This window comes from Gopherus evgoodei, chromosome 2 (genome assembly GCF_007399415.2).
Source record: "Gopherus evgoodei ecotype Sinaloan lineage chromosome 2, rGopEvg1_v1.p, whole genome shotgun sequence".
In the NCBI taxonomy this organism is placed as follows: domain Eukaryota; kingdom Metazoa; phylum Chordata; order Testudines; family Testudinidae; genus Gopherus; species Gopherus evgoodei.
This window is the reverse complement of record NC_044323.1, coordinates 289,420,030-289,443,484: the sequence shown is the minus strand read 5'-3', so window position 1 is coordinate 289,443,484 and position 23,455 is coordinate 289,420,030. Positions and strand designations below refer to the sequence as shown.

The 23,455-nt window shown below is 47.1% G+C and overlaps 1 protein-coding gene across 6 annotated transcripts in view; it reads left to right on the top strand.

The window, feature by feature from the left end:
• Positions 1-23,455, top strand: part of PTP4A3 (protein tyrosine phosphatase 4A3) — a 166,106-nt gene that overhangs the window by 79,543 nt on the left and 63,108 nt on the right. Inside the window, exon 1 of one of the 6 annotated variants that reach the window (XM_030553887.1) lies at positions 5,329-5,375. The exons of 2 other annotated variants lie outside the window; for them this stretch is intronic. The gene's annotated coding sequence lies outside the window, so the exon portion shown is untranslated. Of the gene's footprint in view, positions 1-5,328; positions 5,376-5,672; positions 5,719-17,888; positions 18,029-23,455 lie in introns of those variants that run through there. 3 more of the 6 variants (XM_030553889.1, XM_030553886.1, XM_030553885.1) reach the window with 3 other exon arrangements.

Here is a 23,455-nt window from a genome sequence, read left to right as displayed (position 1 = left end):
CTGTTCTGCAGTGGAATTGCTGTTGTAAATGTGCAGCCCCGAGTGTAAAGTCTGCAGGACGCAAAGTGAAGATGTTCGGTTCCGTGGTGGCAGGAGCTGCCTAAGAACCGAGATAGACCCAATCCCTGACCCAAAGAATTTATAGTGTAAATGATTGGGACGGAAGGAAGGGATGGACTTACTGCAAAGCCCAGTGAGCAAGTTGGTGCTTAATCATTCAGGGGGGAGCAGGGCTTGTGGAACAGGAATGCTTGCTGGCTCGATGTCTTTCTGCCCTCCAGACTCCCAGAGGCCCCCCTCTGTGTAAGATACGGCCCATGCCTGGCTTGTGAGCAGAAAGTGCTTTATCTTTGATGCCATCGTAGCAGCTTCTGCTTGAGGTGCCATAATCTTGCTCTTGACCATCCATGTTCATTTAAAGAGCTCCTGGCATTTTTCCACCAGAGGAAGAGCCATGCTGGTAGAGTCTTTTGAGTTATTCTGTGATGTATTGCTCAACTGCAGCTGATAGCCTTGTACTGTGTGGAGTACCTTAGCTGTTATTTGCTAGTGTGGTAGACCATGTGTTGTCTTAAGCAGCAGAGCTAGCACGGATAGGAAAACTGGAGAGAGATTTCCTGGGGTGAGGGATTGGTCAAGTTTTTTGACTTCCTGGTCAGCACTAACCATAAAGTTCTTTAAGCGTGGTGTCTTTTTCCCCTGTCAAATTCAGCAATATACTGTTTGTACCCCAGAGGGGTATCTTCGATTACCTATATATAGGATTCTTCATGTCTTACACTAAAGAGTTAAGAGCTCCTGCGAACAGTGTAAACCGCTGCTATGTTTCCTCTCAGAGGAGGTTGACTTTCAGTGATGGATAAAGACCATACCTGTGTATGTTTCTGAAGGTTGATGAGCAATGAGAATAGTTACTGCTCTCAGGCCAGGCCTACACTAAAATGTTGGGTTCACTCAGCTATGTCCTTGAGGGGTGTGAAAAATCCACTCCCCTGAGTGACACGGTTAAGCCGACCTAGCCCCTGGTTTAGACAGCCCAAGGTCGATGGAAGCATTCTTCCGTCGACTTAGCTACTGCTTCTCAGGGAGGTGGATTAACTATTGGGATAGGAGAGCCCCTCCTGTGGCTATAGTGAGTGAACCACTTTAACGGTTTAAATGTAGACGTATCCCATAGTCCGACGAGCATAGCCAGGGAGTAAACCGGCAGTGCTGGAAAAATGGGTTAACTGTGGCTGGTGAAGCATTTGAAATTTCCCCCATGAAAAGTAGCCTATTTGACCGAGTAGTACAGTGACCATTAGCACTTACAGGACGCTTTCCACATTCATAGTGTTGTACAGACCTCAGCTGATGAGGTCTTACACAGTGTTATCCCTGTTTTATAGATAGGGAAACTGAGGCAGGAGATGTGGCTATACCTTAGGCGTTTCAGATTCCTAATCTGATGCTGAAACCACTCAACCCACACTCTGCCAATCCCCTCTCCCTTCTCTTGTAAATACTCCTCCCCGCCCCGTCTCCACAGAGGAAACAGTCTGCTAGCAAGCTGGGATTTTGTGTAAAGCCTTTGGGTGGTTTGAAAAGCTGCTTGGTGTCTGTGATGAGTAAGAGACAATGGCTTCAGCAGATGCATAAAAAGCTGTTATTGCCTCCATTATCAAGGGCATTACAAAAACCCACAGGCCCATTTGCAACTGTGGCGTGCAAAGCCTCCAGAGCAAAACTCGTGCCGGACATAGACTGGAGCCCTGTGAGATACTGCTCTGCCATGGGGCACCGGGAGACCCTTGCCTACAAAGTATGGAAAGATTGACACGAATGCCAGGTAGGAGTGAGGGACTTAATGACTGAGGGAAGTTAAGATAGGCTGTAGACAGGGATATGGCACTGGAAGGAGTAGGATGTCATGTGAGCTCGTCAAAATTCTGCCACTAAACTGGAATGGTTCCCCTGTCGCTGGAACTCACCTGTTCTTCTCTGCTTCTGTTAAGCACTGTCAGAGATGTCATGTCGCTGGGGCTCATAAAAATACTTCTGAAGAGCAGGTTTTATTTATTTTGCCTCTGGAACTGGTATGAGAGGAATTTTTGTTTGTTACTTTTTGGGGGAAGGGGCAGGGGGGAATTCCTTCCTCTGCAGCATCCTCACCCTGGGAGGACATGAGCCTGTCCGCAGTCTAATTGGGATATTTTTGAGGGAGCCTCTTATTGAAAGGTGGGCAGCACATGAATAGTTACACAACCCTTTTATCTTGAGGCTGAGGGTTCAGATTCCAGCAAGGGCTGACGTTTTCGCTCTGATTGACCCATAAAATGGTATGATGGTCTCAGTCCAGTTCCTAGGGAACAAATAGAATCATAGAATATCAAAGTTGGAAGGGACCTCAGGAGGTCATCTAGTCCAGCCCTCTGCTCAAAGCAGGACCAATCTCCAACTATTTTTTTTGCCCCAGATCCCTAAATGGCCCTCTCAAGGATTGAACTCATAACCCTGGGTTTAGCAATGTCCACAATTACTGCTGCAACTGGCAAGATTGGTTGGTCGTCTTGGCAGAAAGGCCAAGGAATTTCAGTGAGCCCAAACACAGCTGCTTGTACCCACTGGTCAGAGTTGAGGCCTGTTGGTTGATTTGGGCCATGTGGGTGCTATGGACCTGTAATTCCCTCAGGATAGGGACCATGTCTTTGTACAGGGTTTCCTACAGAGTCTAATTACCGACATAGTGAGAAGTTAGGATACTAGCAGGCAGCAGCTGACAAAGCTATAACAGGAGCCAATAGCTGGAAGCTTAAGTCAGCAAAATTCAGAATAGAAATAAGATGCCAATTAACAGGGAGGGTAATTAACCATTATAGCAGGAACTATGGGAATGGGAGCTTTTTCCAGGGATTGTGGTGACTTCCCATCACTGACAAGTTTTCTAAAAGAGGTGCTCAAATTCTGCAACAGGCTGCTAGGCTGGGTTCAGGAACCACTGGGTGAAGTCTGTGGCCTGGATCATGCAGAAGGTCAGAGTGGATGATCACAGTGGTCCCTTACCCTTCAAATCTGTGACTGGGGAGAAAACAAGAAATGGGTGGCGGTTATCATGGTAGCGTATAGGAGCCCAAATCAAGGATTGGGGCCTCATCGTGCTAGGTGTTGTACAGGCAAGTAACAAAGAAGACCATCTTGTCATAGAGAAGCAGAGACAACATTAGCTAGACAACATGGTGCACAAATTAAGTGGGCAACAAGCTTAATGAAAGGTGGGAGGAATCACAAAGCATATTCTCGCACTCACCAGGTAATTAGCCTCCTTATTTGGGTTTTATTGGGGTGGGGTAGGGAGGAGAAGACACGTTTGTTTTCTTTCCTAGATGCCCTTTGGAAGTACGAAAACTCTGAGATGGGGGAGACTAGCTGATTATGTGGGGGCGCACAGAATACGGGGCTGACTAGCTGATTATGTAGGGGCGCACAGAGTACAGGGCCATCTTCTAGAGCGGAGAGGGTGGCAGTAAGAAGAGAGTAACAGGAAGGGAACCTAGGGATTGCCAGACTGGTTCAGACCTGAGGTCAACCTAGCCCCGTGTCCTGTCTCAAGCATCCAGTGCTTCAGAGGAAGGTGCAAGAAGGTGTGGGATAATCTGCCCCCTACATTAGATATCCTCCTGGTCTCTATTAGTCAGATTAGCTTAAATCCTGAAGCACAAGCTTTAACATCCCTTCCACAGTTTATATCGTTGGGAAGCGTGGAATGGGTGCAGGGTGAGGAGAGAGAACAGTGGTAGCCTGAAAACTCCAGTGTGCGCTAAAACTTTTCTGACCTGGACTGGTTTTGCTGCAGAACTTCCTAGGGAACAATCTCCCTTTGGAGGTCAGCGACTGTGCAAACCAGTTACTTATTCATGCCTACTATGAAATAGTTTATTTTGCTACCTATTTGCATTTTACTGTCCAGCAAACATCCCTCCACTTCTACCACCTCCACATATTGCTGTCATGGTGGTTTCTTTGTTCGTGCATCAGCCATTGGTAGCACCTGGCACGCAGTGCTAGGGACGGTAAGTACCAGATTCAGGTTGCTAAGCAGGAGGAAGCTCTTAAAATAGAAACGTTCCCTCCAATCTCCTTGTTATTGTTTCTCCTCTCTGAACTCTCCTCCAGTGTCTGGCATTAACTGCCTGGTAATGATCCCAGCACTCCAGATATGGCAGCAATCCAGGCTGTTGAAGCATTAAATTGACTGGGGAATAATGGGAAATAGGTCATGTGAGCTCAGGTTGTAGAGCCAACAGGAAGTGCTGGTGGCTCCAACCGAAGCTGGAGCCACCATCTTTTCCTGGTGTCAGAAAATGTCTGCTCCTGTGGAACGTCTGCTCCTCATGGCTTGTTCCCCTTCCAGTTCCACCTGGAACAAGAGAGCACCCATCTCAGCCATTAGGTTCCCACCAGTCCGCAGACTGTGGCAGGCCATAGGCATGTAGTCTTACAGGAACGATCATGTCTCCAACCCCCAGAGTATTTTTCATCCTGCCTTGTAGCCAGTGGGAAAGTTTTCCAAGTCCTGATAATTCTTTGTGCTTCATATAGCACCTTCCTTCAGGTGATCTTGGAGCACGTTACAGGCTCCAAGGGATGAGCCTTCCCTGCAGCCCTGTGAGGTGGGTAAGTGTCGTGATCCCCAGTTCAGAAACAAAGAAGCTTAACCTTTGTGTGCTTCAGTGCTGCAGCCAAGGTGGTGCAGGGAGCCTGTGACTGGGCAGGGATTTGAGCCCAGATCTCTGAGAGCCAGTCCCGCACCTCAGCTACCAAACCTGTCTTCCCTTTGGGTTCGACACTGCAAACTGGGGGAATGGCTCGCTTCCTGACAAGGGGGAGAGAAAAAGGAGTGATCCTGTGTGCCCCCTCCAATGCTCCAGAAGGGAATAGTTGGGATTGGGTAAGAGGAATGGGAAACCATCTCAGATTCTCCCTCTTCTCCTGCTGAAAGCCCGATGTGTAATCCGCTTGTTTGATCTGGATCAGCTTCCTACGGGGCTGGTACCTACACTGAAATCCAAGCCACAGTAGCGAGCTTTCCAGTCAGGCCTCTTTTCGCAGTTCTTCAGGCTTTGGCGCGGAGCCAGGGCAGAACTGGCGCTCCGTGATTTGCAAGGCAGCCAGCTTAAATGATTATATTACGATTCCCTGGGGAGTTGGCCTCCCTTCCCCACCCCCCTCCTGCTCTGAACTGGCATTGGAGATCACTAATTGAACACAGACATCGCAGCGCTCAGCAGCAGGGAGCACGTTGATTCATCCTCTTCTTCCCCGAGCCCTGGGTTTGCTTTCTTTCTAGTTCATTGAAACAGGGGCAAAGGGCTGTTGCTGTTGTCTGGAGGCTGACGGTGGGTCTGGAAGCAGCTTGGGCGGCAGGCTGAAGGGGTAACTAACGACTGCCAGCGAGCACGGCTGGTGTTTCTACCTCAGCGTATGCATTAGCTTCTCAGAGCTGCCTGTTTCTCTGTGAGGTCCCCCCCCACCCCCATTTATCAGCCTTGCTTGGAATCAACGTCAAGAAAACCTCTGACGTTGACGCAGCCTTTGAGTGCTCCAAGCTGCTGGTGGGGGGATAGCGCAGAAAGTCAACCCCGGATCTCATTCTGAGCGAGGCCGGGGGTATCTCATTCTGCTGCACCCGCCTCCCCCCCCCCCGTGCGCACGCAGAAGGAGTCACAGCCTCCAGTGCGAGTGAGTTATCTGCAGCTGATGGTTATCTTGCACTCACTGTCATGTCTCTCTTCGCATTTAAAGGCTGAAATATTGAACGCTTTGTGGCTCCTTGCGCTGCCGTACGAGGCTAATTCTTTCAAGCTGGAGTAGTTCAGTGCCACGTGGGAGAGACTGATGTGATGCATGCGGTGGTTGTGAAAAGTAAATAAATCTTTAGCTAATTCTCTCAAGTATCCAGATGTACAGCAATGCAGGGAAAGGGGGCTGCTAGCCATATACACTGGCAGTCCTTGGGGTAACCTTTTTTCCTGACTGCGTTTTGAGAAGTCAAGTAGCTCGACCTTGTCTTTAGCAACCTTTCTAGGAGAAAAAGAGCATTTCTGTTGCAGTCTCACCTGACAATTGACGTCTGTGTCTTCCTGACAAGTATATTTTAAATACAGATCCAGAAATGCCATTGCTTTTTTAAAGGATAGCCGTGTTTCTGTAAAGGTTTCCTTTAGTAAGCCTCCCAGATAGCGTTTGGTGCAAACTCAGATGGTTGGTGCTGGGAGCAGTCTTCATAAAACTAAATTAGTCAGGGTCATGAGAGCTTCTTGTGTTGGCTATTTTGTATGGATTTCATGCTTGATACTGGGTTTCTGGGTTTTTTGTTTAAAGAGTCATGCTCTCAACATCTGGGGAGGGGAATATTCTCAGCCTCCTTTGTTAATAAGGAAGCTGTGTGCAGACTAACAGAGCTCTGCTTTCATGCCAAGAGATGCAGAGTTACCTCTCCCCCTAGAGGAGATGGATAATCCAACCCAGTTGCCTTGTAGGTTGAGCATTTGTTTGTTTTTGGACTATTCCCAGGAATCCAGCCAGGATATAATAAAGGATGTGGACAGGCAAGCAGTGACTGTGATTGGATTACTGCTAGACATCCAGAAGTCTGGCATTACACATGGCCAGCCATGGGCTTAGCAGCTGAGGCTGCTCAGAGTGGCTTTGGGGAGAGGCATCGCTGAGGTTTAGTAGATGATATTGCAGAACTGGGGGCTGGAGCTAATTGTTCATTGTGAGAGTGTTGTTCATTGTGGCTGGGAACCGGGACGCTCTTTTGCTGGCTCTCAGCGAACTCTGTTGATCTGTCTCTCAGAGGAGTATGAGTGATTGCCTTCCCCGCTGGGGGTGTTCTGAGGGTTAATGTTGGTAAGCTCCTCTGGTGAAAAGCGATAGATAAATGCAAAAATGAACACATGGACTACCCACTTAGGGTATGTGTATGCAGCCTGCTGCAATGAGCCTCCGAGCCTGGATCAACAGACTTGGGCTCACAGGCACGGTGCTAAGTAAGGCTGTGTGGATGTTGTGGCTTGGGTTCTGAAGCGTAGCAAGAGGCCTAGCACTGCGTCTGTCGACATACCCTTAGAGGGAGCACACGGACCCCAGTTTCAGACAGAAGTGATGGGCTTGGTGCACGATCAGTAAGTGAAATTCTCTGGCCTGGGTTATGCAGGAGGTCAGTCTAGATGATAGCAGTGATCCTGTCTGACCTTAGAATCTACGAAAGCTCAGCAAGGTATTTAAACGTGAGCGGAAGCAGCATGCCAGCATTCAGGTACCTTGCTGAATCAGGGCCTTGGTCTCTCTCAGTTTTTAAGCACCTTTTGAGGGTTGAAATTTCACCTGCTCCTTCCTACCAAGAAACTCCTTCCCCTCAATGGTTCTGTGTAATGGCGAGTATTTGAATTCAGTGGGGTGGAGTTTTCGAAATGAGCAGATGAGGCCTGTTCGAAAGCACATCTCTCTGGTGCTTTGTCCTTAGTTTGCTTTGTAGTTGAGCTCCCTTAGCTCACCCTGAATGCTGCGTTCCAAGCCTGATTTTCTCCGCCTTCGCTTCTGCTCCGGTGCCACCAGCACCCTAGAAGTAGTTTACTGATCCGCACAGGATGTTCTGCCAGTGATGGGAAGTGGTGCAAGGGGCTCTGGGGTGCATAGGAGGACCAGGAGTGAGTAGCAAGGAGGAAAGGCTGATGTGTCCTGCCCTAGAGTGAGAGGCATAAGACTCCCCTGTGTTCCTTAATGCCAACAGACTGTCCTTTGGAACAGCGTCACTCGACATGCCATGCGCACAGTTTAACAATCAGGCAGGTGCTGTGAAGCCGGGACGTGCCTCATAACCAGGGAACTCTCAGTGCAAGTTTATAGACCAGTTCTAATCTAGGTTCACAGGCTCCTTGCTGAACACCCAAGAAAATAAAGGATTTAATCTGTTGGCCACTCGGTTCTTAGAGAAGGAAGGATGGTCTAGTGGGTAGGCACTGGAGAGCGAGTCAGGAGAGCAGGGATCTGTTCCCAGCTCTGCCATTGACCTGCTGGGTGACGTTAAGCAAGTTACTTCCTCTCTCCCCTACCACCCTCTGTCTGTCTTGTCTATGTAGATGATACGCTCTTTGGGACAGGGACTGACTCTCAGGGTTTGTACAGCACCTAGCGCAGTGGGTCATTGCTCTTCCTTGGGACCTGTTAGGTACATAATAGATAATAAAACACATGTTAATGATGTGTGTTCTTCAGAGCAGATAGGCAAGTCTGGATTTTTTCATTTTCCCGTGTGCTAGAATTCCAGGCATTGTCAGGGCCATTTTTATTCGCTGTCCTTGCTTGGTTAGACAAACTGTTGCTAGAGAGCAGCACTTGGAGAGATCATCTGCGTCATCACAGTCAAGGGTGGCTTGTTCTGTGTGTTCATTCGTGATTCACACAACAGTAATGTCAGGACTTCCAGACTGTGTTGCTTTCATCATCGCTTTGTTGCAATAGCTAGAGTGTGGAGAGACAGACTGGTTAGATGATGCCATAGACGAGCGGTTCTCAAACATTTGTACTGGTGACCCCTTTCACATAGCAAGCCTCTGAGTGCAAGCCCCCCCCCCCTTATAAATTAAAAACACTTTTTAATATATTTAACACCATTATAAATACTGGAAGCAAAGCGGGGTTTAGGGTGGAGGCTGACAGCTCGCGACCCCCCATGTAATAACCTCATGACCCCCTGAGGGGCCCTGACCCCCAGTTTGAGAACCCCTGCCATAGACTAAGGGCTTGTATAACTTCGGTAACTTACCAGAATAACTCTCCCAATACAGATATTTGGGTGTTTCCAGGTGGATGTGTTCTTATTCTGGTGTCCACGCAGGAGTAGCTACTTAAGTAGATTTCCAAGTGTAGACAAGCCCTGAGGCTGCGTAGGTAAACTCTCTGCTTTCCGCTAAGGGCAGAAACTGTTGTAGTTCAATAAGGCCACGTCTACACTACAGCATAAAATCGAAATTATTAAAACCGGTTTTATAAAACTGGTTTTATAAAATTGATTTTACGCGTCCACACTAGGGCACATTAATTCGGTGGTGTGCATCCATGGTCCTAGGCTACCATCGATTTCCGGAGCGGTGCACTCTGGGTAGCTCAGTAAAAGAATGAGACCAATAACTTTGATTTTCTTCCACATTAACCCTAAATCGATATAGTAATATCGATTTTAGGGTTACTCCTCTCGTTGGGGAGGAGTACAGAAATCGATTTTAAGGGCCTTGTAGTGTGGACGGGTACAGCATTAAATCGATTTAACGCTGTTTAAATCAATTTAACGCTGTAGTGTGGACCAGGCCTAAGAAGTAAAGAACTAAATGGCAGTTGACAGAATTTTCAGTATCTCTGGGCTTCAGATGCATTCCAAAGCAACTACACTGAGGTGCCTTGAGCAATGCTCTTCTGTTCTCCTCCCCTGCATATCTTACCTAATAGCGTACTAATTCTCGTCAACTTGAAGACCTCTGCACTAGCACCAGACCTAAAAGCTGAATGAAGTCCGTCTTTACATCTGGTAGTTGTTTTTAAATGCTTCATCTGCCTTGCAGATCATAGGAGTGAATTGCAAGATTCTCTTGTTGCACCTTGTGCAATGTGTGAGGAAGGAAGGGTTAAATGAAAGGGGTGAGCATGGAAGCAAGTCAAGCTGTGCAGTAAGTTTAGATCAAGACCATTGGTTAACAGCTTGCACTAACAGATTGTACTGAGATGTAGACACGAAATGGAGTTGAGTTGATAGTGCAAAATGTGTTGCTCTGTCCATTGGAGCAAAACTGGCATCGGTGGGATGTGATACCTGCGGCTGTTGGGAAGATGTGATCAAAGCTGCTGGCTAAAACCGGATCACGTAACCTTATCCAGCCTGGGGTCTGTAGTTTTTAACAAATACAGGTCAGTTGGTAAGTACTGTGGAAACTCTGTGAAACAGGTATCTATCTTAAGTACTCACATGCCCCTCATCACTGTGGTGTCCAAACCCCTCAATCCTCACAACACCCAGTGAGATTTGTAATGCCATTTGCTCCATTTTATAGATGGGCAAACTGACATATAGACAGAGTCAGTGATTTGCCCAACGTCACCTGTGACCAAGCAGGGACCTGAGCCCAGGTCTCCCAAGGCTGATGCCCTAACCACTGGGACATCCTTCCTCTCATTTGGAAAACTACCACCCCTGCAGGGTCACAGCCTTCAGTGGCATTCTTCTTCAAAGGACACGCCTCTCGTTCTTCTTGTCTGTTGGGACTGGTCATCTTGATCGAAACTCTCAACCAGGAATAGGCTTTGCATTTACCCTGGGAGGTCCATCCACTATCATCCTGTACTTTCTGCCACCATCCCTTCCTGCATCTCAGGCCGGTGACAAAGATGTGGCCATGTCTTGTAAAGGAGAGAGCAGGAAACATTCTGTGATGAATTCTTCATGTGCACACTAGATCTGTGTGTGTGTGTTTTTGAATGACACTTCTCTTCCTCCAGCAAAGTGGCTGTGTTTGCCACTCGCTTGCATGTTCATTGCTAGAGGTGGTCAATGTCTTTCTAACAGTTTCATTGAAAAATGGCCTCTTGTATTCTAAATAGAATTTTCATTTGTCTTAAAAATGTCCAGTTTTCTCTGCCATCCGTGCTCTCTCCCCCTCCCCCCAAAATCTTCAGTTTCCAAAAACTCTCTAGGAAACCCCACAAATTTACATTTATTTCAAAACTTGTCATAGTAAGTAACGTAGCATTTTCCAGCCAGCTCTACTTATTTCCCAAGCAGCTTCTTGGAGATGTACCTACACCATGTGCCTCTTTTTTCCCTCTACTGACTGATGCATTTGTCCTGCCTGAGTGTCAGATTGCATGGTGGCTCGTGGCTTTTGTTAAAAAAGAGTGAGGCCCGAATTGGTGACACTGATCTGCTTTTTCCGGCTCTTGGCAGCGCTGCACCTGGCCCGGTCTCCTCCCAGTCATCACTTAGAGCTCTGTGTGCAGATGTTGGGTTGTTTTTTCCTCCAGGCCTTTCATCTTTAGTTCCTGTTTCCTTCCACACCCTTACTGCCACTGGGAATTTCCGAACTTTTCTTTCCTTTGGCAGGCCCCTTGCTGTGGTTATGGTTGTGACCAATACAATTGCTCTTCCGTTGTCAGATTCAGTTTTTCTCAGTGGCGTTGAAGTCCTGGCTGGGCACGAGGACTGTAGTGTCTTCCATTAGGTCTTTACATTGGAACTTTTTCTGTATACCAGGTCTATCCAAACTTGTGTGTATACATCCAGCCACCTTCTGTTCTAGTTGCAATGGTTTGTCACATGTTGCTGCTGTTTTAAATTCTACTGTAGCTGACCTTTTACCCTTCCTTTAATCTGCTGCCTTGCATGATAGGTACAAATGCATGGTCAGGATTTTCCAAAGGGATTAGCAGCTATGGATGTCTGTCTTTTATCTGCCCAACTTGAGATGTGAGTACTGGATACTTTGTGCACAACAGGCCCGGTTCAAGGTGTCGCAAGCTGAATACCAAAAATCACTAAGCACTCTTTAAAACCTTGACCATACTCCAACTTTCAACAGTGGCCTCACCCACCTCTGCAACTCGGGGTACATCTACCCTGCAAATAAATCCTGCAGCAGAGGGTCTCAGATCCCAGGTGACCTGAGTCCAACTTGTGCAACAGGGCTCAAAATAGCTGTGTAGACATTCCTGCTCAGGCTGGAGCCTGGCCTCTGAGACCCACCACCATTATTAAGTTTGAACCTGGGCTCCAACCAGAACGAGAATGTCTACACTGTTGTTTTTAGCTCTGTAGCACAAGCCCGAATCAGTTGACCCATGCTCTGAAACTCTCTGCCACGGGAGGTGGTGGTGGTGGTGGTGGTGGTTGTAGTTTAGGTGAACCCTCAGTCACAACCAAAGAAAGAATCCTGTCCCTTCGATCCTCTACCACAGATTGTTTTATTTCTAATAAATTTTTAAGGATAAAATGTAAACGTTGTTTAAAGGAAAAGCATTTTATAGAACTCCATAGGAATGTTGTTGTGACACTCTTCAGCTTCCTCTAAGTTTTGAGGGTTTGGAGATCAACATGTTCTTGAGAGGGCAGGGGGACAGAAGGAATACATAATGCTGGTGTCTGAGAACCAGCAAGCAAAATGGATTGGAAACAAAGTTGAAACTGACCAGTCTTGCTTTGCTGTATAAACTGAACCAGAAGCGGAAATCAAGCAAACAGCATAGTGAAAATTCAGCTAAAATCTTTGTTTTTTTTTTAAAGGGAATAAAAAAGATTAAGATTTTAAAATCTTGACAATGTAATTATTTTTTGTGGAATTAGCACATGTAGAAATTCCCTCCAAAGAGCCATTTAAAAAAAAATTTGGTTTATAAAGTGCACTTTTCTTCTTTTACATATGTGTGTGTGTGTGTTTGTTTGTTTGTTTGTTTGTTTGTTTGTTTGTTTGTTTGTTTTGGGGGGGAAGGTTATAAAATAAAACCTGAATAGGCTTTATCGATTCTTCACCTTCTGTTACGCTGGGTAATGTTCAACGTTAGCCATCTTCACTGAGATGGCTGAAAAGAAAAAACAAAACCCCCACCTATTCTGTCCTGTACTAAAATGTATCCGAAGATGAAGTGTGAGAGTTTTAAGCCATTTGGGCTTTGTAAATAAAAAGTGGAGGGGGAGTGAGGGAATGATCTCTCCCCTTTTTAGGAACTGTAGCTTAATATAGTTTCATTTATCAAAGGAAATCTATGTAGCTCTCTTTCCAATCTTGCCTCTGTCCTCACCGGTTTTCCATACCCATTTTTGAAGAGAAGAGGCTGTGCATGGTGCTATGATGTGGTGTGTTAGTGTTGCAAAGCTCTCTGGAAGTAGGCGAGACCGCTAATCACACCAAGATAGTGGTGCCATTTCAAGCCTGTTGGCGTGAAAGAGAACTGCTCTCCATTCAGTTTGAAGGATCTGCTGCTTTTTCTGCCAACTACTGAAAAACCTCTGGTAACCAAGGACAACTTGGCAACTTAGTGAAATCGGAGCTTTAAGATGGAAATTAGACCCTTCAGATCGTTCCCCAGATGGGGCGAGAACCTGTCTCGGATAATCCTTTATTCACTTTATAAAAGAAAATGTAGAGATTCAGGTCCCCATGCAAGTTGAGGAGGGCTTCCTATTCAGAGAGTGCGGTACAGCAGCTCTGTTATCAAAAGACACTGCATTTGCAGCTACAGCATCGAACAGAACCACACCTACTCTATGCAGAGCTGCGGCAGGCTTTTCTGGGGCGGTTCTCCAGACTGAAAGGACTCTATTGTCAGTAAGTAATGTAGCCAGACTACACAAGAGCTTTGGTTTAAATGGCTCTATTGTCGCTTTGTTAGAAGTATGTATAGAACGATGGTTATACCGGTGGGAGTGTGCGAACTGATCAGTAATAAGTTTTAGATAGCTGTGGGTATATCTCTTCCTCTTCTCTGTTTATCTGGGGGATCCGTAGAGATTAGGTCCGAGACCTAGGCTTGACTGGTATGGACTAGTAGTAGCTGGAAGCTGTTACAGTTTGATGGCTATTTGGTGGCTTGTGTATCATCATGCCTATGTCTTGTATAGCTCTTTTCATCAGTAGATCTCAAAGCCACTTGCAGAGGAGGTCAGTATCCCTATCCCCATTCTACAAGTGGGGAAACAGAGGCACAGGGCAGGATATGGCTTGCCCAAGGCCATCCAACAGGTCAGTGACAGAGCCGGGTCTCCTGAGTCAGGGCAGTGCCGTACCCACTGCCTTGCTGTCTCTGTGTCACTCCTGTGTGTAGGTGTGTACAATCCCAGCAAGGTAACGGAAGCTCAAATGGCCCAGCAAAGCTGAACTGCCCTTTCATTCAGTTCATGGCCATTGAAAGAACACGGGCTCCATGTGAGGAATCTCCTCTGGTGCTCGTTCCAGAAGTGAGGCTAAAGCTCCAGCAAACTTGCCAGGCCCAGGAACGCTGTCACAAGGGCCCTCAATGGATGAGCCAAAATGCTGCTGGAGTTGAATGCCCTGGAACTTTGATTTAGAGCCTCCCCTGGTGGCCAGTGCTCAATTCAGCTGCTGGAGTGACGACTGGGCCTTGCACCTGGCGCAGGATTGGGGCAGCCCCAGAGTGCTGGGGACCAGTGAGAGTGGAGCTGTTGGCTTGGCAGTGTGGGGAGTGGGAATGACTCTGGTTAAGGTTCAGATTTAATTCCTGCTATTGAGCAATAATGTAGGGCCAAATGATGCCATCTTAAACCAGGCTGAATTTGACTCCTGGCTGATTGCTTTGTGTGGTGCTAACTAGGAGTCAGCAGCTCCTTGTGAGCTGACCTCTGCATGTCAAGGCACAGACCCTCAATAAGCAAGGGGGCCCTGACCCTGGGGATGAGGAACCTCACTGCTGCTTGTCCCCATCCCATCCAGTCCTCCTTTCTCTGTATGCATAATGCTGCTCCCACGTCCCCTCCTCTCTTTTGGATTGGCATCGCTGATCCCGGCTGCACGTGGGCAGAGTGGGGAGCGGAGCGCTGACCGTAACGGGAGTGGCAGCGTGGGAATGGCATGACTGGCGTTCCCGCGCCCTCGGGGCAGACGGGAGGCAGCTTGTAGTGCGGCTCAGGAGGACAGAGAATGCACGAAGCACTGAGCAAGTGATCATGATTTGACGTGCATTCCTCTGTGGTGAACATCCTCTAATGGCAGGCATTCCCGAGCACTGCGGAAATACCGACTGGGCAAGGCGAGGTGTGCTGTGTAGTGAGTGTGTTCGTGGGCTGGCCTCTCCCCTCTCTACACCTGGGCTGTAGCAGTGAAAATGAGTCTTGTGGTCTCATCCTGCTTGGCTGTGGGGAACTCATGTAACTGGGCTTGACTGGTAGCCTCTGTCCAGGAGGAACACGAGACCTTGGGGACCAGGCTCCCAAGAGACCGGTGCTGAGGATCTGTCCATGCGGTGCCTTCTCCAGTTGGTGCTGCAGTGAACTGAAATTTGCCTTTCGGTTCATACAGTGCAGATGTCTGTCTAGCCCAGAGGCTCCCATCCCCCTCTCTGGGCATCCTTGCCATCTGATCTTATAACAAGCACCCGTCTCCTCCCACCATTGGTGCCCAGCCCCATAGTTATCCAGTGCCAGCCTCTCCACGTGTGACAGCCTCTTCCCCAAATACCGGGGTGCCAAGGTGAGTCTTGCAGGCTGTTTGGAAGGCTCACGAATCCAAGCTCTGTCAGACCAAAGGATCGAGGAGGAAGCATGTTCCCCAGTCGAGATCTGAAGGATGGTCTCGTGGATGGGGCCCTAGGGTGAGGTTTGGGCTGGGAGTTCAGTTCCTGGCTGCGACACGAGTTGCTATTGTGACCTTGGGCGAGTGATGTGGCGGCCGAGACAGGCGGTGTCATCTACTCTGATTTGGTCTCTTAAGTCACTTTTCAGATTGGGACCGAGGCACTTTTATAACACTTCACCTTGCGCCGTGGATCTGAAGCTGTCAAATGGCAGTAATACTTCCTTTGGCAGTTCCACAGCCAGTCTCATTCACGCATTGCCGCGGCAGAGGGAACAGCAGCTCCCGGGAGATGAGGGTTGCTCGGCTGTGAGCTAGCTGCATGTGCGCAGAGGGTTTAAAACAGTAAGTCAGAGATGCAGGGAAATCTCTGGCTATGTGCTGTAATTGAGGCGTCTCATTTTCCACAAGCCATGTCGTAAATATTGTATCTTCCCTAAATGAGTTGGCGCACCTGTAATGAGCAACTTGTGTTGCAGATACCTGTCAGAGGCATGCAGATTAGGAGTTCTTAATGAGCAGGACGACCCTACCAGGATTCCCAGGTCAGGGCAGTAGCCAGGAGCATCTTCTCAGTTTCCTTTTGGCAGTCTCTCAACACCCCGCCCCTCTCATAGTGATTCATGGTTTGATTACTGCAATGGGCTTTTTCTAGCATTACTGCTCCAAATCTTTAGCTAGTGCCAACAGCAAAATCCTTCCTCATTAGTGGTGCAGGGTATCTCGAGTATATTTCTAGTGCTCTGAATGCTGCTTCAGTGTAGTTAAATCTGCAAACCCTTATATCATATGGCTCCTGGTTCCTTAGCACTCTGCTTCTCCCCGCCCCTGGCTTTCTTGGTAACTTCCGATTTGCACACTCAGGGTTTAGAACTAAGGAATCTTTTTATTGGCCAAGAATCCTTCATTTCCCCTTGTCTGTCTGCCAGAATCTGTTGACGTCCAGGGGTACAATCCAATCCCATCTGTTTACAGAAGCATTCACCACAGGTGGTCTTTTCCTCACCAGCCTGAGTCTGGGTGGGAATATGGTTAGTCTCCATTAGTCAGAGGCATCCTGCCCCACTCATTTACTTTGTGTTTTCAGTCTCTGTCCTGTGAGTGCCTCCAGGTTTCACAATGGGTGTGTGTCTACAAACACACAAAGGTTACTGAGCTTCTGCCGAAACAGCTCTGCGTCTATGTTGCCACAGCCCCCTGCTATGTTCCTTCAAGGAACTGGGCTGAGCCGTCAGTTTCTCTCTTGCTCATAACAAGAGGCAGATCTGAGTTTGTGTAGGCTCTGGTTTTAGTATAGTAATAAAAATTTGCAATAATAAGGCCTTGAAACCAAGGACTTCAAAGTTTTTTCACTCAAACTGAGCCGTGTAGCTAGACCTGGGCAAAGAGTGCAGAGTATTTGCTAATTCTTTTCAGAAATTTACTTGGAGTCAGCTTTGTTACATCCACATTTTCATGGACATTTGAGTGAGCTCTTGTTCTTAGAAGCATGTTTGAAGGTCAAATTCCAGGCCCGGGTTTAATTCAGAAAAGAAAGTTATTTAATGACTAACTCAAATTAATTTGGATCAGAAACAAAATTAGTACATAAAGGTTAGATCATCCCATTGGGGAACAGATGCCATGTTAGGCTGCCAACAGTCCCATATATTAGGGATGTCCTCTACTTAAATAAAAAATCAGGTTTCCGGCAGCACTACACCTCTAGTTAAAATACAGAATAAAAGGAGTCTCGTGTTGCTTTAGAAGGCTGACAGGGGCAGGTGGGCCACATTTGAGTGGTGGTGTGACCTAGTGCACAAGGTTGCAACACCATTCGGATTTGGACTGGCCACCCCTCTGTCATGCATGTCCTGTATTTTTGAAAGACCACGTTGGCAACCTTAATGCCAAGTGACTTAGGTGACCAGTCACACAACTTGCCTATCCACTGCAAACAGTTTGTGAACAATATATAGGCTGATATTTCTTTGAATAAACCATTGATCAGTTTTGAATAGAGAATAAATTAATACATCATGCTCTGTTTGTAGGTGAATTACCAGCACAAAACCAAGGGTAAACTTGATGACTAAATTGTCATTAAAATCTATTAGCTCTACTTGCACCATCCCACTTGGAAAAATATCATTTATACCCCTTTTACAGATAGGTAAATTGAGGTACTGAGCAGTTAATTGGCTTTTTCAGGGTCAAGCTGCAAGTAGCAGAACTGGGACAAACGCAGCTTTTTGTTTTAAGTAATGCAGTCCTTAAACAGCCTCCTTCAGGAGACAAGCAAAGGGTTAATGAGACTTACTCATAAAAGCACTCGATACCGCCCACTTATCACTCACTCATGTATCCTACAATTACTGACAGTTGAGGTTTCAGCAGAAGATGCTTGTGGCAAAATGTAAATTGCAATTTGCTTAGTACGTGTTTCTTTCGGGTGGGGGCTTTTGAAAAAAGCCATTTGTGTTCCGGAACTTCAGACAGTGCAAACCTGAAAATTAATGCTTCTGCCTATGAAAATTAAAAGAAAACCCCGTGTTGAAACCAGATCGCAGCAGGCTTAAGTGATCACCCTGTGCAGAATGTTAAATACTCAGTGAGCTGGAAGCAACCTGACGGAGCGGGGTTTTTTGTGGCTGCCTGCCTTGCTTGAGACTCCAAAACTGCTGGTGGGATTTCTGAAAGGTACAGACGCAGCTGACGTGAGTTGGGCTTGAACTTGTCTTTGGTTTGACACCCTGCACCCTCATCCCCATTTCCCTCTGTTGTTGCATACTGGTTTTGCACCTGAACCCTTTTACCCCGCTCTGAGACAGTGTTAGGAATAAAAGGCTGAGTCTCAGTAGGAAGAATTAATGCTATTCATATGAATTGAGTGGATCAGAAGAGCACTCTAGATGGTCAGCTAGCCCATCCTGACTCTTGGCAGTATCCCCTCACTGCTAGATGGATGTTAGTAGTATACCGACTGATGTCTATGGTTCAGGCCTGGAATATCTCCAATTCCACAACGTCTCACAGCACAAGGTGTTGCATTGCTCCTCTGTTCTTAGCTGTCCATCTCTCCTCTGTGCTGCAGGTTGAAGCTCTTTAGCATAACGCTGCTGGGACAGCCCAGGAATGTTGCTTATTACAACAGGTGGGGGCTTTCTTGAGCGGTTCTCAAACTTCATTGCACCGTGATACCCTCCTGACAACAATTACTGCACCACCCCAGGAAGGGGGCCTGAAGCCTGAGCCCTGCCACCATGGGAGGGAGGGAGGGGCAGGAAAGGGCTGTGACCTGAGCCCCACCGCCCTGGGGTTGGGGCTTGGGCTGTGGCTTCGACCCCGAGCCTCAGCAAGTCTAACGCCAGCCCTGGCGACCCCATTATAACAGAGTTGCAACCCGCTCTGGGGTCCCAGCCTACAGTTTGAGAACCTCCTCCGTGTGCTCTTAGCTGAGGGTTGTGAGCGTACAAGCCACGGCAGGGTAGGAAGGTTGCAGCCAGCTATGAGCTAATTCATATGCTGCATGCGTCCACACAGCGTATGTGCGGGGTGGTATTTATAACACATACCCAGGTTATACGTGGAGGGGTATTATGGTAGGCAGTTCTTTGTGGTTAAAACCCCCTTTGGGTCTATGTACTCAGGTTGAAATCAGGCTGAATTCAATGCTCTGTACCTGGACCCCTTGGCCCTAGCTATGTGACTAAAAGCACAAGAGACATACGCTTCTGATCTGTGCATAGTGCCTCGGCATTGATCTGCCAACGTCCTTTGCTATGTGTGTCTGCCGAACCCAGGCAGCAAAGCATGCCTTATTGTGTCACCTGGGGATGTGGAAGGTCCATAGACACTGACCCTTGTGTGTTTCATGTCCGGCCTAGCTAGATGTAACAGCACTTCACCCATTCCCATTTGCACAGCCCTGTGCTGTGGCTCCTCTCTCCCTCTTTGGAACCCAGGAGGTGAAAGGCTGGTACGTTAAACGTTACTCACGGGCTTGGTCTGGTAGTATGTTATCTTCCCTCTGCTGGATGAAATCAGAATTGCTCAGCAGCCTCCAAGATCCTATACAGCTTGCAGCTAAAAGAGATTCTCCTTTATCTCAGCCATTAAAGAGCTACAGCTATGGACCAGGAAGGCCCTGTTTTCTATCACCTCTGCTGCTGTGAAGTTCCAAAGGGTCACATCATTGCATAATATTGATAGTCAGGAAGTCGTGGATTGTGTCCTCACGAGGGAAAAAAGGTGTGTGTTTCAAATCGTAATCAGTTAATCCGTGGTACTTTCTTTTTGTAATGTCTCTTTCCAGAGCAATTACTGTCCACTTGCGCTTGAGTGGACACTGGTCTAGAAGGCTGTTTAAATCAGGATTATTATTACTAATAGTGCTTTGCACTTAGTGACATTTTGTATCCTTAAACTCTCCAACCGTGTTAGAAAGGTGGAGTGAGCATTATCCCGATTTGACTAATGGGGAAACTGAAGCACCAAGGAGTGAAGTGGCTTAAGAAGAGAGTCATGGCTCTCAGCCCCAGACTATAGTTCGCTACACGGTGATTCCTGCTCCCCTGCCCTGTGCTCGGGACAATCACCTGGCACTGATCTCTCCCTGTGGCTTTTATCTTTCTTATGGATAATGGTGAATCATGAAGGTTGTTACAAGGAGGAGGAGAAAAAAAATTGTTCTTCTTAGCCTCTAATGATAGAACAAGAAGCAATGGGCTTAAATTGCAGCAAGGGAGGTTTAGGTTGGACATTAGGAAAAACTTCCTAACTGTCAGAGTGGTTAAGCACTGGAATAAATTGCCTAGGGAAGTTGTGGAATCTCCGTCATTGGGGATTTTTAAGAGCAAGTTGGACAAACACCTGTCAGGGGTGGTCTAGATAATACTTAGTCCTGCCATGAGTGCAGGGGACTGGACTAGATGACCTCTCGAGGTCCCTTCCAGTCCTATGAGTCTATTAAACTAAGGTGCTAGGAAGGGTTGCTTATGCTGTAAAGCAATTGCTCTCCTTTTGTGGTTTATGTTAGAACAAAGTCTAGAGGTGGCAGCTGAGGTCTGGGCCCCATTATGCTAGAGATTATGCATGTGTATGTGATAAGACTCTTCCTTCGTCCAGCATGGTGGAGAGGAATAGCTCAGTGGTTTGAGCATTGGCCTGCGAGTTCAAACCTTGAGGGGGCCATTTAGGGAACTGGGATGTGTTTAAAAACAAAAAAAAATCAGTCTGGAGTTGGTCCTGCTTTAAGCAGTGGGCTGGACTTGATGACCTCCTGAGGTCCCTTCAAACCCTGAGATTCTATGATTTTATAATCTAAATAGACAAGGTAGAGAAAGGGCAGGAGGGGATGCAAAGCACAGGGAGGTTAAGTGACTTGCCCAAGGTCAGTGGTAGAGGTGGGACTAGAATCCTGCTTTCCAGTTTGGTTCTCTATCTGCTAGGCCACACACAGCTCCCTGTAGAACCCTCTCTTCGGATTCCGTTGTTTGAGCTTTGTCAGATTGAGTAACTGGTTGGGTCTGTGCAGTGCAAGAGTCTGAAAACCAAGGGACACCTAGGGCTATGTGCTGAGAATAAGCTGTCCTCCTCCAAAAGGTTATTTACTGCATGTTCCTTTGCAGCATCCAGATCCCCTGTAGTGCTTGAGTAGGAAGGAGATTTATTCACTTGACAGGTTATTAATATTGCTTGAAAAATCCTTTTTACATTGTTCTGTCATGCTTAATATGGTAATCAGTATTGCAGCTTGTATTACTGGGATGAATTGTGATTGAAAACCCATTAAGAATTTATGGACTAGTACTGAATTGCCAGAACATGGATTTGCCAAAATAGTTGAAATGCTTCCCCAGAAAATTAGACCTTGTGGGAAATTAGTATGTTTTTCTCAAATGCAATCAGTTCCCACCGAATCCAGATTACTGACAGCAATGGATCAAAGCCAATAAAAAATATTGAATGCGTATAGAATAGGGATCACATGTCTGACATTTGCTACCCGATGACGGTGGTAAAAGGTTCCTAGGGAACCTCCGCTCCCGAAACGCATTGCAGAGTATTCATTCTCAGCAGTTCACGAGACCTTGTTCGTTGCTCTAACAGAATTTTGATGCAACTGATGTGATGGTAGCCCTGGAAATGCTGCACTGTAGTTTTTCAGAAGGCTGTGCAGAGCTGTATTCGAGCCTTTCGTGAGCACTTGGAGCACATTATTGTAGCTTCGTGCTGCTTTGGCTGCAGTTCAGTTGGAACCAGCTAAAACATGGGCAGAGGCTTTGGGTTTTATTGGAGAGAAGGAAGAAGTCCTTTTGCATCACTCTTGTTTTAATGTCCCAAACATTATACTGCTCCAGCTCTGCCTCCTAATAACAGCATGTTGGCCGGCCCTAGGGTGACCAGATGTCCGGATTTTGGGGTCTTTTTCTTATATAGGCTCGTATTACTCCCCAACCCCTATCCCAATTTTTCACATTTGCTGTCTGGTCACCCTAGCTGGACATTCCTTTTCTAGGGGGCAGCAGTGTGGTAGGGAGTAGGACTAGAATTCAGGAGGTGACTAGTGACTTTCATGGGCCCAGTTTGAAATGCCTTGAAAGGGACCTGATTTTCAGCAAGTGCTGAGCACTTTACGCTCTGAAAATTGGGCCCCTTTAAAGTGTCTCTAATCAAGCATCCAAAAACTGATACCCAAAATCACTAGTCACTCTTGAAAACCTCTGCCATGGTATTAGACAACCAAGAGAAAACAGAGTGGTGCCTTGGGCATTGCAGTATGGAGCTCTGTTCCATGCAGTTGTTTCACATAGCATTTCCTGGAAGCCCAGGCAAGTTGCTAACACAATTGAAACAAGACTGGACTCTTTGCATACCCCTTTTAAGAATACCTAGCACCTTTTGTGCACGTATGATCTTGTGGCTGACCTTCCAGGCTGGAAGGAAAGCCGTGCCCATTCGGCTCTGCATGGCATCTCGTGCCCGCGGTGGGTAAAACCTCTCTTCACATGTAGAAGTTGTGCAGTGTATTTCAAAACAATGTTTTTAATTAAAAGCGACATTTCTTAGAACTCCTGCTGGCAGCAGCTGTTATGGCTGAAGCGTCGTTTATGACACTGTCAATCTTTGCAGCCCAGGGTTGGTGACTTGCAAATAATTATTCAGACAGTATTTAAAGTGGGACAAGGCAATCAGCCAGTCTCAACATTAACAGTATAAAGTTCATGCTTAAGCGTATCTCTTTGTCGAATCCATGCTGGTTTAGGCTCTTGCATACAACCAGCTGTGTTTGGACATGAATTCTGACTCAGCTGATCATCAATATTCCTCCCTCAAAAACCTCACGCTTTGTTCTTAATTTTCTTTTCCCTCTTTGCTTCTTTATATTTTTGCTTTCTTTTAAAATCTGATACTTTCAGACACTACAGCGCACTGTTAGCCCCCAATGACAGCCCTGGGGATGGGACGGGATGTATCATTTTTAGTTCCTGCTATGTTGTTTTTTTAATTTTTCCTGTGGGATAACAAGAATGTCACATAATGATGGGGCCAGGTGTTGCTATGTGGCAAGCTAAAGATAACAGCAAATGGCAAGGGAGCAGGCAGCAGGACGGATGGATGTACAGTCAAGGCTATGAGCATATTTAGATGTGATTTCTTTGCCGAGCATGCTGGATGGACAGGATTTCTTTTTTGCACAGGTTAGAGCCGCCTTCTCACAAATGTCAATGGTACATTAGCTCTGTCACATTACTGTTCAACAGCTGGAGATGGGATTAGTGAGGCAAGAATTACTTCCAGCTCCTTCAATTGCAAAATGCACATGTGTGTTATCCGCTTCCTTTTCCCTGGTACTGCAAGTTGCAGTCTGTTGCCTGGTGGTGATAGTCAAGCTGGGCCCCTGGTTTTCTTCTAGTAAGCACCAGTGTGGAGCCCGTTGGAGGTGTGCCGGCACCTCCTGCGTGGGAGCCTGGAGGGTTTTTGAATAGCAGTGGCCTTTGGGGAAGCATATAGTCTGGTGTTGCCTTGTGCTCCTGTACAAGGGCATAAAGGCAGAGAGGAGGCAGCTGCCACCCTCTTTCAGTTCCCTATTATCACCCCGGCAGTGACATAGAGCCTGGAAAATGCCCAATCAGCTAGGT